This window comes from Anabrus simplex, chromosome 1 (assembly GCF_040414725.1).
Source record: "Anabrus simplex isolate iqAnaSimp1 chromosome 1, ASM4041472v1, whole genome shotgun sequence".
NCBI classification, from domain to species: Eukaryota; Metazoa; Arthropoda; class Insecta; order Orthoptera; family Tettigoniidae; genus Anabrus; species Anabrus simplex.
The window spans coordinates 1,414,967,160-1,414,981,175 of NC_090265.1; positions in this window are offsets into that span (position 1 = coordinate 1,414,967,160).

Consider the following 14,016-nt stretch of genomic DNA (forward strand, 5'->3'; position numbering starts at 1 on the left):
GAATCCCCCTTTAAATAGATAGATTTTAATTGTATTTGGAACAAACTTACAACACTTTGAAAGCTTATTTACACAATTGCATAAGGTACATACATGTAACACGGTTGTAAATACAATTATTTTACGTTGATTTATTACATCTTGTGATCGAGATACTTGATTAACTACTACATATTCCCTACTATTCTCGCTATATGTGTAACACGAAATAAATCCCTGGCACTCTGCCGGCTTCTGAGTAAGACAGTATAACCAAAAGTAGGTTATCAGAGATTTGGAGCGCAGTAACATGGTAGGAACTCTTGTCTCTTCGATTAAAAGGAAATATACTGAAGAACTAATCTAGTTCCTGCACATAATTATTCTGTGCAATGTGAATTGCGGATTTTGGTGTCAAGTTCTCCAATAAAACTCAAGATTATCTCTCTTGTAAGCTTCTCCTCGTAACATTTTTAAACATCTCGCGTTGAGAAAGGTATCTTAACCTTCAGCATCTGAGAGAACGCGTTAATCTTAATGTACTACAAAAGTTTATATTTTAAGTTGAAAATTTCAATTTTCAGTAATAAGAGAAACACAGATTGCATATAAGCAACAGGTAACAATAAATACATATCGTTCATATGAACTGATCAGGAGGCTCGAAATGCTTGATTCCCTCATAGGAGCGGCTATCACATGGATTACCCCCATTTGATAGGCCTTGCCTCACCCGTGCTTTTCATAATAGAATGAAATGGTCCTTCTCTAAACACGAAACACTAAACAAGAAATACACTGTTTAAGTATGTAAAGTTAATCAATATAACACTACAATAAGTATGACTTCATAATTTTATTGTTTATACAGAAACTGCGAGTAGTACCCGTTGTTAACAGGGCAATCACTTAGCATGTGCATGATTACTTGTTTGGCCACCCCTCGTATCGTCACGCCAGGTTTTGAGACACATCAGAGCGTATGCCTCTCTCTACCTGTCAGCGGATTGTTGTGACGAACTCACTTCCTTGCTCTCCGTGGCCCTTTGCCTATTGCAGTATTGTATTATTTCTGATCTTGATTTGATCTCTTCCTTACCGTAAAAAACAAATCCAGGTATCGAGTTAATATTAAAAATACTACTGACAGATCTAAAAAGCCTTTAAAACGTTTCCGGTACGATCTTCATGGCAAATCTCTTTACAGTGCTCTTGCTCTTGGACTTAAACTTTCACACGAATGCCTGAGTTACTTCCTCTATTTTTCGCTGTATCGGAATAAGGTTTAGAACCAAAAACGCTATTAATTATTTTCGTCTTAAGTCAATCTTAGGAGAGAGATATTGAATGTTATACGTAGTAAAGTCTTTAATTCTGAAACTGACCGCATGATGGCGCTGTGTTGCACTATAGCGCATAGGTGGCGCCGTGGTATGGTACCATGTCAGTTAGTCCCTCGTCCCTGCAAGAGACAGTTGAGTGCATACACTGGAAGCAGACGTACGGTCGTTGTTGTGACGGTGATTTGAGTGCGACAGTCAGACCTTGACATGTTACAGCTTGAGCAACGGCAAACATCAAGTTCTGCCAGAAATTAGGCAAAACCGCTGCCGAAACGTTTGAAATGTTGCAGCAGGTTCACGGTGAGGACGCATTGAGTCTCAATGTTGTGTTTAGGTGGCACCGATGTTCTGTGCAAGGACGGGGTAGTTTGGAAGATGATGTGCGTACTGGTCGTGCACAAACAGTTCGAACGGAACGCAAAATCCAAGAAGTTGAAACGTTGGTGCGTTCTAACCGCTCCCAATTGGTAGACGATCTTGCAGCAGTAATAGGGGTCAGCCATGGTACTTGCCACAAATTTCTGACGGATGACCTCAACATGTATCGTGATACACAGCCCAGTGTGCCACGAATCCTGTCACAAGACAAACGTGATGATCGCATGACGATTTGTGGTGACCTCATCAGTAGTGCTGATGATGATCCGACGTTTCTCAACCGGATAATAACTGGAGACGAAACATGGAATTTCCTTTACGGTCCGCAACTGAAAAGACAATCCGCAATATGGAAAACGCCATCATCACCACGACAGAAAAAGCACGACAAGACAGGTCAAAAGGCAAGGTGATGCTGGAACTGTTTTTTGATTCAAATGGAATCGTTCTCATGGAATTCCTCCCAGATGGTGCAACGGTAAACAAAACCTGCTACAAGGGGATCCTTGGCCGTTTACGCGATGCAATTCGCCGTAAGGAACCTGGGATTTGGCGTACAAAGAATTGGCTGTTGCTACACGACAACGCCCCTGTACATCGCTCTGTCCTTGTCCAAGAGGAAGTTGAAAGGCTACAGGTGATAGTTTTGCCACACCCTCCGTACTCACCTGATCTCACACCATGTGCTTTTTTTCTCTTTCCTCACCTGAAATCACGCCTACGTGGGCGCAGATTTCATTCGTCCGAAGACGTCATGACGGCCGCAAGAGAAGCCATACGGGACCTTACTGCCAACTGATTTCAGCGGTGCTTTCAGCAGCGGTACTAACATTGGCAAACTTGCATAACGGCCAAAGGCGACTATTTTGAGGGTGGATGTGGTTCTGTGTAGGTGTACGCCGTGCAATACGGCATCGTGTTCAACAAAAGGAGTCATGTGGGTGCCTGTCCTTCAGGCGTCAACTCTCAGAACTTAGTGACTGAACTACGTATTTCAGTTCCCTTCTGAAGCACCCACTCCTGCTAGAATGTTTTAGAAAATCTTAAGAGCTGAGCTCAACCGTATTCTAAACCGAATACAAATTTTCATTTAAATCCACTCGTCCATTTTCCCGTCATGTTGAATGACCCCACCACAGACAGGGGTTAACACTGCTGTAACGTTTTCCGTTAAGTGCCCAACCTGCCCATTCCTATCAGCGCTTCATAGCATGCGTCGAACAACTAATGAACCAGTTTGTCACGTAACTGTAGTTATCAGAACATGTATGAACCAGAGGAGTGACATGCTAAAAAATAAAGTTATCCAGCTCCCCTGCTACTTCTCGCCAATACTTAAGCACGCTGTTCTACTGGGTGGGCAACAGTAATACCATCCATCGGAGATGAGTGGGAACAGAGGGGACAAAGCACATCACAACAAACAACAGTCAATGTAATATTATTGTTTTTTTGTTAGTTGTTTTACGTCGCACCGACACGGCGACGATGGGACAGGAAAGGGCTAGGAGTGGGAAGGAAGCGGCCGTGGCCTTAATTAAGGTACAGCCCCAGCATTTTCCTGGTGTGAAAATGGGAAACCACGGAAAAACATTTTCAGGGCTACCGACAGTGGGGTTCGAACCAATATTATTGTTGATCAACTTTGTAAATTTTCCATATTGTAAGACCTTCATCTTAATTTTCTTCGGACTCTGTGATATTAGAGTATCCAATGTAAAGAGCGTGCTTCCTCCTCACGATCTTCTTTCTCATTTGATAGCCATGTTGACATATTACTTGCCGATATGTGCTAATGACCATGCAGTTTTCACCGTAAGACAATCATTACGAAAACTACTAACATCACCAGTTAACACGATTGAACAATATTTCCATGTTACAGATGCTCACCATTGGCATGATTTAAGCAACGAAGTCCAAATTTTGAAAATCTCGGTTATCATAGCTTGTACAGAAAAACCGTATAAGACTTAAATAACGGAAATTTGTATTGAACCCTTTTGGACCATACTGAAGGATACCTACCTTTCTTATCTATCAGCAAAGTTCATGAGATCTGTCTCTTGGGTCGTATCGGGTTCTTCGTCACTACCTCAGTAAGTTCAGGGTTCAGTAATTCTAATCTATTTACTCAAATGAAAGATTTGTTTAAAAATGTTCCTATTTATTCATGTTTCATGTAGCATTTCTGATTTATCAACGGTATCATTTAACTCAATTGTGTCCGCTGGACACCACAATTATTTTACATAGAGGGTCAGAACACTGGTGTGAGCCTTTGACGTAACTACCTGATGGGCATCCTTACTAGAAACCATTGTCTCCTCAGTCCGTATGTAGCATATGATCTACTTACAATAAAACAAAATAATTTAAGGAAAAAAGTAATAACGGTAGGAAAGTCAACACGAATAAAACAACTTAGTGAATTTTTTAAAATTATTTGAGCAAAATATAACACATCGAATGCATCAACAGGCTCGGGACTGAAGAGGTTAAAGAAAGGAAAATCTGGAAATCCTTCAATTCGGCTTCCATGTGAGACTACATGTACCATCATAGTGATTCTTTATGGTCCAGACCTCGTAACACGAACTCTGGACTCCGGGAATAATTAAGGCAGTCCAATCGGTGTGTGCCACACAGTAGTTATACGGCATGGACCCTTAATTGAATAGATGTGACCTGCGACTATGTCATGGACCGACATCTAAACTTCTTAGTTACTTTAAAGTCATTGTGGATGATGACCGCAAGGAAAATGATGCCACAGTGGCATATGGCCCTAATCTAAGTCACTGAAGTTGATGACCTCCTGTCCATCAAAGTTTCTAAGCTGAACGCTAAACACAGTTAGGTTACATCGGTTAATGACCAAAGTTTCCACTTTACTATCCGCAGCACATTCACTGCTCAATCAATCAAAGTTAAATAATACAACAATAGCAATGCTCACAATACTTTCTGGCAGTAAAATAGATTACCTTCGGATATGTCCCCTTAATGGTTACGTGAACATTTACACATTCCCCAGAAAACAAACTAAGATTTCCAGAATGCATCTCCAAGTCATTCGCTTGATTTAAAGTTATTTCAAAATGCATTTTCACTGAATTTAAATAATTTTAAATGATTTAATGAAATCTTAAAGAACAACATATTCTATCTCCGCGGACGGATGGTTTCTTCACAAATTCTTACGCAGTTGTGACGTAAAATTTTTAATTCTGTGATGTTTTTCTGTTGATTCTGATAGCTGGAAAAGAACTATTACATCATTCATGTCCGGTTTATACCTTGTTTCATGACCTCACACTTTAAATCTAATCCTACCCTAGCTATCATTAACACTTGGATAACCCTAATAATTACGTACAAACCAATAGCAACTCGCCATATAATTACGATGTCATATCTCGTCATAACATTTTATAAAGTTTGCGCACCCCTCACAGACAAACAATCATCACTACTATCGCTCTACATTGTGGACAACCCTGAATTTCGCTAATCTTGCTCATTATATTCTAAGTTCGTGGTCTCAAATGCACATTTCGTTCCCAATTAAACAAATTTACTGTGTCTAATAACACACACATTATTCCCGGATGAAAATTTCAACTAAATCCAACATATAACGTTATCCCCTGCCGAGAAATACAATCTCAATTCCACGCGTAACACCCTCTCCATGTCACATTATCCCAGCGGCGAACCCCTATCAGCTGACGGCATTTCGCCCCAAGCCCGCTTGGCAGTGATACGTGACATCTGGTCGTTCTACCTAACTGGCCTCTCAGAATGCAACCTTTAAACTCTGCCGACATAATTAAACAAATACGATATTTCTAACCAACAAAATGCACATAGATTATACTTCAAGATGCCCACAATAATTATACACGTCGCAAATTAATACCGGCGCGGTTTTTTGTATATTGCTTTCCATTCCCAACATTATAAAATCTTCCTCGGGCTTCCACAAGTCCCGGCTTCATTGACAGGTCTCCAACCTGATTCATAAATCTCATCTCGACTCACACGACAAAATTCACCTCTGTTTCCCAACTCATGACTATCACTGACAAAGAACTGGAATAAAATCCTTACTAGAATCCATGACGTTTAATAACGCACAGTGCTTTAATAATGAATAACTTCGCATAAAATGATATCGTATCTTTATAACTGGATTTTCACGCAATTGACTGAAAAATTCTACTAAATCTTTTTTATTGTCAGTCAGACACAGTTTAAAAGGGCCTAGAAAAACGTTTCACCAAATTCATCACACTACACTCTCACCCGACAGCGCGCTTCCACTTGATTGAAAATGAGTAACCATGGATTTCTCATATTATTTACGTCAAAATTTCAGACAGAAAAATTTTACGTCGAACGAACATCTTAATTTGACATCATAAAATATAGGCAATAAACACACGGAAATGACGATCTGCATTGGACGTGATATCACTTCGAAACCCTATTTAATACCTTTTTACAACATCATATGGCACTCGCAAGACTTCAAAATTTTATCCAAGGAGAAAATAAAACAAATGACCCTTTTTCGTCGTATTCTAACATTTACAAAAATCACATAGGGGCGACCAAACTGCACGTATATACTCCCTTCAATTACACATGTTTTAGACATCAGGAAACAAGATATAATAGGTGGTAAGATGGTAAGTCACATACCTTATGTCACGCCATCGTTCATCATTGGGCTCACCTGTGACCCTGGCATTTTCATTTAGCCCTTTTTACATTTTTGGCTGTACAGATCATTTTATTCTTCCGGTTTCCTGGAAATAAAGCATTAAAAAAGAAAATGCCCTTCACTTTTTCTTGTTGAGCGCACACGATGGACTGTAATTATTTCCGCACACTACCAATTTATTCGGTCCCTCCACATGGAGTCAAGACCCCAGCCACAATGGCTAAAATCTGTGGGTTGGACTTAGTCTACTTTTGTCGTTCGATTTTACAGAGCAGCTCAACCCTCTGTCTTCAGCCACGTGATACAAAATGCAGGGCTTCGTCATGGCGTCCCTTCATATTTATAGACACCACCCTCTCCCTCCGGGCATCTCCCCTTGTCGCCAAGAAAATTTCTGTAACTTTTCTGACTTAACTAAACTGTAATTACAAGAGTTTTAAAGGTGACTACATACTTGCTACATTTCCGGTAGTAATGTTCATGGACATTTAAAATTTATACATGTTCAATTAGCTGGATAAATGACCTCATTTGATAGGCACTATATTTTCGACTTGGCTTGGGCCCGCCATACACACGCGTTCTTCTGAAATAGTTCACAAAATGACTTAAGATTCTTCCGCCGTTGACACGTGCGAATGATGTCATGTATCCCAATTCCGTGCTATCAAGAATCGAACTTCTTATCCAATGGACAATTTAATACATAATATTCTAAGGAGAAAAAGGTCATGGGTTCAGTATTATATGTAACTTTGGTTGGGTATGTAGTATTCATCGATATGACCACTAATACCATAGATATTTGAGAATTAGAAGTCAGGCCTTCCTCTAAACTACCAAATTTCCATTTTCTTTTAAATCGTTTAAGAAGAGGCTGGGAAAACAATAGATAGGGAATCTGCCATCTGGGCGAGTGCCTTAATTGCATATCGGTATTGATTGATTGATTGATTGATTGATTGATTGATTGATTGATTGATTGATTGATTGATTGATTGATTGATTGATTGATTGATTGATTGATTGATTGATTGATTTCGCAATCGCGAATGGGACCGGGAAGTGCTAAGAATGCAAAGGAGGTGGCCGTACACTTAATTATGGTACAACCCTTGTATTTCCTGGTGTGAAAATGGCGACACAAAGGAAAACCATCTTCAGGGCTGCCGATAGTGGTGTTCGAACCCACTACCTCCCAATTGCAAGATAGCTACGTGATCCGAACCGCGCTGCCACTTGCCCAGTGATGTTACATTTTGTCACATTCTTAACATGTTACCTGATATTTACGAATATACAAACGTAAGTAGGTTCTATTACCAGCCAAATACGTAGTCTCTCTTTATAGCTTGATATTTCCATGAAATTTCTGTAAAGATGGTGACGAAATTATATTAGACTTACTACCAGTGATAGTTATGCCACACTTTATTTTCATTATTATTAAACGGTATTCCAGGACGGCATATAAACTAAATTTCGATTCACCCATTAATCGTTACTCCTGCCAAATTCTGAATTGCTTTCGGTAGACTGCTTGTACCGCCTGCTCATGGAATACCCGGTTCCTCATTCCTTAGGACATCACTTTCACTTCCATCCCGATCATTAGTATTTCCAGTTTCAATGAAACTTAGTACGACCGTCATTCACCGCATGCCCGATCCACTCACACAAGTGTTCAACGGAAGACCTTCTTTGACGGCTGGTGTCAGCTAATGCCCACCTGCTGCCATCCATCGGGTATGCGAGATATGTACAGGGGTAAATATATCGTGATAGTGCGATGTATGTAAGCAAATATATATAAACATGGGTCCATAAACGCTCAGTTTATGAGTTATCCAACCGTCAAGAATGCTTTTTATGTATTCATTAAATTGCCGGAGTTATGGTACACTGAGCAGATATACCTTATATCTTTATATCCTTACATCAAAATGCCTATCTCCTGCCTGAAAAAATGCCTACCCTTTTCTTATTGAGTTACTAACAGGCTCCGAGATTCCTGGCTTAGTACATATTATTTGACGACCTTCATAGTTCGATTTTGAAGAATTTTTGCAACATTGCTCGCTTCTAGCATGACATAGGCCTATATAGAAACGAATGAGTATCTATGAATTCATCCCAGTAGATAAAAGGACTGACGGTTCTTATCCGCGTAGTTTGCAGAATAATAACTCAGGAATGAAGCATTTTTGATCCACGTTGATGTACTCTGCTTTTTTCCTCTCACATATGAAATTAATTCCAGAAATTATGCTCCACAGTTTTAAACACTCCGTATACCATTTATCCCACTTCAAGAATAAATAAGAAACATCCTAAATATCAAATGCTGTCATCTTTTGAGATGAACTTGTTGTTAGCGCAATGTTTTCTGCCAATTATAATGACTTCAGGAGGCGAGGGTGTAATTTATTTGGATTACATAGAACCTAACGAGTTATGAGGAGATTGATCATATTTCAATACAGACACTCAAACTAGTATTGAATTGGATGGCAATAAAACAACTAAGTTTCTCAGACAAGAGTTTATTAGATCAGGGAGGTGACCATAGCCTACTATAGCTCAGTGTGCATAAATATTGCATTAGTCGTTTCAATGGTAGACACGCCAATAACATTTAGGGCAGATCCTCGGTGAGCTGAAATTTACATTTGACTTTTTGTGGTGCGGCTCCACGGGAGGTTATTGGGTTTCGATTGGCTCATTCTACACTGGAAATAGCGGGCCTTTGATGTGAACTGTGCTTGTTTTATTGTTGGAATGTGTTCACCATTATAAGATGAGTTCGGTCGATGAGGCTGACAGTTAATGAGATATTGCACTTTGTTTTACAGTTCTATTCTTCAGAGAGTACGTCATGACATACTAGTGGTATATTACTCACTCGTTTTTCCTTCCAGTTTCTTTGAACATGAATTTTATTATTTTTCACAATTTGCTTTACGTCGCACCGACACAGATACGTCTTATGTTGACGATGGGATAGGCGAAGGATCGAACTGGGAAAGAAGCGATGGGTAAACGTCCTTAAAAGACCTCATGTTTGCGAATGTTTTAATCACGCAGTGTCTGACATACCCTTACTGAAAGGAAATAATCGTGCAGTTACATGAAATAATAAAATATAATACTTTCCCAGGTATTAGCTGCTATTACCAATATGTTTACGTCACATAACAAGGATGAATAAGAAGTATTTACTTCTGAGACAGAGTACTTCAAACTGAAAATGAGCTGGTCATTACAACATTAAGACATAACAGTGCAATACAGTAATATCGATCACATCGCACACTACAAATAATTTTACTTACACTTACACTGGTATTCCTCAGACATTCCTCACACATAGTTCAGTATTTTGTGTTAAACCTTATATTTTGTTTTCCAATATAATATTTTTGTTAAAGAATGAAGCCATTTGTTTTTCAGATTTAACTCAGTTAATATAACTTTTAAGTTTTTCAGTTTATCGAAACACGATTTGAAACACATACAGTACAACACCATAACACACCTGTTAAACACTTATTAATCTGTGAGTAACATGTTTCGTGTCCAGCCCCGCGGTGTAGGGACAACGGGTTCGCCTGTCACCCGGCGGCCCCGGGTTCGATTAATATCCCTGGCCTGGGTACTTAACGCTCCTTTCCTCATATTCAACAGTCTACATTTTCGCAATTCCAGTTACACGCAGCTTCATATCATATGGTGCAAGTAGGGGCAAAAGATCTCTATAGGTAGACGCCCCGAACAAATAGCATTTTTATTAAAAAACATGTTTCGTTCTACAAGAACACCCTCAGATCCTAGTAAATCACTTTAACGCTGCATATATGGGGACAATATTATATATTTTGCGTAGACTTGTTAATCATCGTGAGCTGGTGATAGTATGAACGAGTGAGACAAATTATATGAATGAAGAAGTCCGTTATTGCCACTTTAGTAACGTTGTTATTTATTTCTTACACCATATTTGTCGCTGATTCGTCTAACGAGCTTTCTGTTACTTCGCGCGTACACACGGCGGAAGAAGGAACACCTAAATTGGAGGTTAATGGTGTCGTCAGCTACCACCTGGAATGCTAGCGCTGTGCCAGCATACGGTGAGCCATCTGGTGCGAATGAGCGTACCGCGCACTACAACCAACGGTGGAGCGTTCTTAAATTCAAGCTTTCATTACTAGCGAAGTCTTCCTCGTGAAGAGCCGAGATTTCTTCTCAAGAAGAGGAGCAAAGTTTTCTGCGAAACGTAAAGAATTTCACCTTCTTTTTTTGATACGACGTAAGCCCAAATGCCTATACCATGTCTACAATGTTGTTAAAGTTTTCTGTACTTAAATTAAATCAGATTGTTAGGTTCGCGTAGCCATGAGCTCACATTCGGAAGATGGTGGGCTTGAATCCCACCGTCGGCTGCCCTGAAGATGGATTCCCTTGATTTCCCATTTTCACACCAGACAAATGCTGGCTGCACCTTTATGTTTTCCTTATATGATAATGTTTTAAGTTGTGTATTGATTCTTCTTCCAAATTTTCTTAAAGAATGAAGCCATTTGTATTCCAAGTATAACTCCGTTAATATAACTTTTACGTTTTTTAGTTCATCACATAACACACCATAACATACCTGTTAAACACTTATTAATCTATGCTGGCTGCACCTTAATTAAGGCCACGACCGCTACGTTTTGAATCCTAGCCCTATTCTATCCCTGCGTAGCCAAAAATCTTTGATGTGTTAGTGCGAAATTAAACCACTAGAGAAAACACACAAAACCATCTTCACGTTCGTTACTACCAGTGTCATCAGCTATACTGAATCCAGGTCACTCACTTCGACTGTTGGTTGCTAGCATATACTTGTCTGCAGGTGATACGTAAAGGGAACCAGTCTATTCAACGGGGAGAGGGAGAAGTATTATGTGGCTATAGGCCAGGGCCTCTCAAACGCCCAAAATCTCACGCGTGCAGAGCGAGGCGCAAGAGCTCCGTGCACTGTGCATCGGTGCCGCTCGGTGCCGCTCGGTATGGCTCGGATCAACGCTTCGTCTCTGGGCTACTCGGCTATGCTCGGCTCTACTCGGCTATACTCGGCTTAACTCAGGCCGGATATGGAGCGCTACGGCGCAAGTGGGGGAGAGGGAGACAGGCGGAGCGAGCGAGACAGGCGTGAGGAAAGAGAGAGACAGCGCTATTGCTCCAAATCGAGGAGTGGGGGGTCTGCACTCTGGTCAACCAAGCCAAGTCGTCGTTTGCACCGTGCACAGTGCATGCACCACGCGCATGCACCCTGAGAGGCCCTGCTATAGGCTATTTATCTTCACGTGTTTTAGAAAATGAATGCATGATAATGATTTTAGAAGAAATAAATGTGCGCCAATGGATTAAAGCGTACTTTGTATATATTTTGTTTTTGAGATAAACTAATAGCCTTCAAAACGGTCTGGAGTGTTGAGCCTCTTTCTACATACAATTTAGTACAGACACAGTCGGTAGAACCTAACCCACATTCCAGACGTACTTGCGACAGAGAAGCCTCCATAAGGTAACTTTTACGGACATCAATACAGATCTAAAAAATACCTATAGAAAATAGAAGCAAATCATTAAAGATAGGGACAATAGAAATACATATCGAAAAAATCCAACCACACAAACCCCAACGATCGGACAAAACTGAAACAATCCCACTATTTTCGTTACTAAATTAATTCAAATTTGGAAAAATAACTTTTCACACTGTTTCTCATTAGCTCTTAATTCATCCTACTCAATTGTAATCGAGATTTTTTTTTTTTTTTTTTTTTGCTAGTTGCTTTACGTCGCACGGACACAGATAGGTCTTATGGCGACGATGGGACAAGGAAGGGCTAGGAGTGGAAAGGAAGCGGCCGTGGCCTTAATTAAGGTACAGTCTCAGCATTTGCCTGGTGTGAAAATGGGAAACCACGGAAAACCATTTACAGGGCTGCCGACAGTGGGATTCGAACCTTCTATCTCCCGAAGTAATCGAGATAGCCAAGCGTGATGTATTGAGTGTGAGTGCTGAGTGAAGATTATGTGTATTGCTGTTCAAGAGTATCGGGCGACCATAAGTCGATGCCACGGTCGTGTGAAGTGTGAGCGTGCGGCATGTGCGAATAGTAACTGAAAACAATACGGTTTGCTGGTATGTGTTGTGGCAGCAACAGTGGTGACAATAATGATTGTAATAGAAGGTGTCGAGATGATTCCTGGTCCCGGACTAATAGAATCATTTGGCTGGGAAGAGATGGCGAAGATAAAAGAAATAGTCAGAGGGCAGTCAAGCGGAACAAACTAGAGACCTTACTTGGGAACAGTGTAACGAAGTGAAGGAGATAAAAGAGTGTGTGTAAAAGTGGAGCTGAGAACAATATCAGAGAATGTTGTGCAGAATACTGATGAGTTAGAAATACTGAAGGTCAAAGTAAAGGGTTTAGAGGAGGAGTTACGACATGTAAAGCGGCAGAAACGAAAAGGTGAACCAGGAAGCCAGGAAAAAAAAGTTTATCTACTTTGTACCTGTGAAAAAAATGAAAATTTAAGGGTTACAGTGGGTAAGGTGTTGGACGTTACACAAAACCGTATGAAGGTAAACTGCAGTGAAGTAGACATAAATGACGTGCGCAGTGTGGGAAGAGGTCAATTTAAGTCAAGTTACTGTCGGCTTTGTTGGCAAATAAAGTTTTAAGGAACACTTGGAATTTAAAAGGGGAAAACATATGGGATTAAAGGGACATGGACAAAGATACCATCACGGAGGAGGGATAAATAAGCTTATGTCACAGTTTTGTCTACATTCCTCCTAGAGTTTCTCCATATTAAACAATGATGTCTTCCATGAGTTGGCAACAGAAATAAACAGATTATGGAATATGTACGAAGAGTAGGTATTGTGTGTGTAGGGGACTTCATTGCCAGGATAGCAGATCGAAAACCAGGGTATTGTAAAAAGGTAGAGGAAAGAATAGTTAAAAAGAGAGCAAGTCAAGATGAAGGGTATGACAGGTAGAGCGAAACATTTCTAGAAATACGTGGTACAGAAGAATTGTATATTTTGAATGGGTGGTGACCAGGATATAAAATGGGTGACTTGACATATCTAACAGGAACTGTAGGAAGAGTTATAGACCTAGTATTATGTTCAAGGGAGGCATTACCACTCGTTGAAAGGCCTGGGCAGAAACCAATCACCTACCATTAATTACTAATCTGATATATATGGAAGAGTATATGTGGCTTTTTATCAAGGATACAAATATAGATGGAAGGAAGACCTCAGCAAAGATTTTCAGGAATATTTTAAAGGGAGAAATTTCGAAATTAGGAAAATAGGGATATGGCTCACGATTAAAGATAAGAATCGAACTCTGTAGCAATCGAAATTGTAGAGAACTATTAGTAAACAAATAAATTGATCATGAGATCATACGGGATTGTGTAAAACGGGGGTACAAAAAGTTAAAGACAAAAAATCGCGACAGAATATAATAGTAAAAACCTGTTTTTTTTAATTTTGTAAAATAAATAAAAGTATGGCAG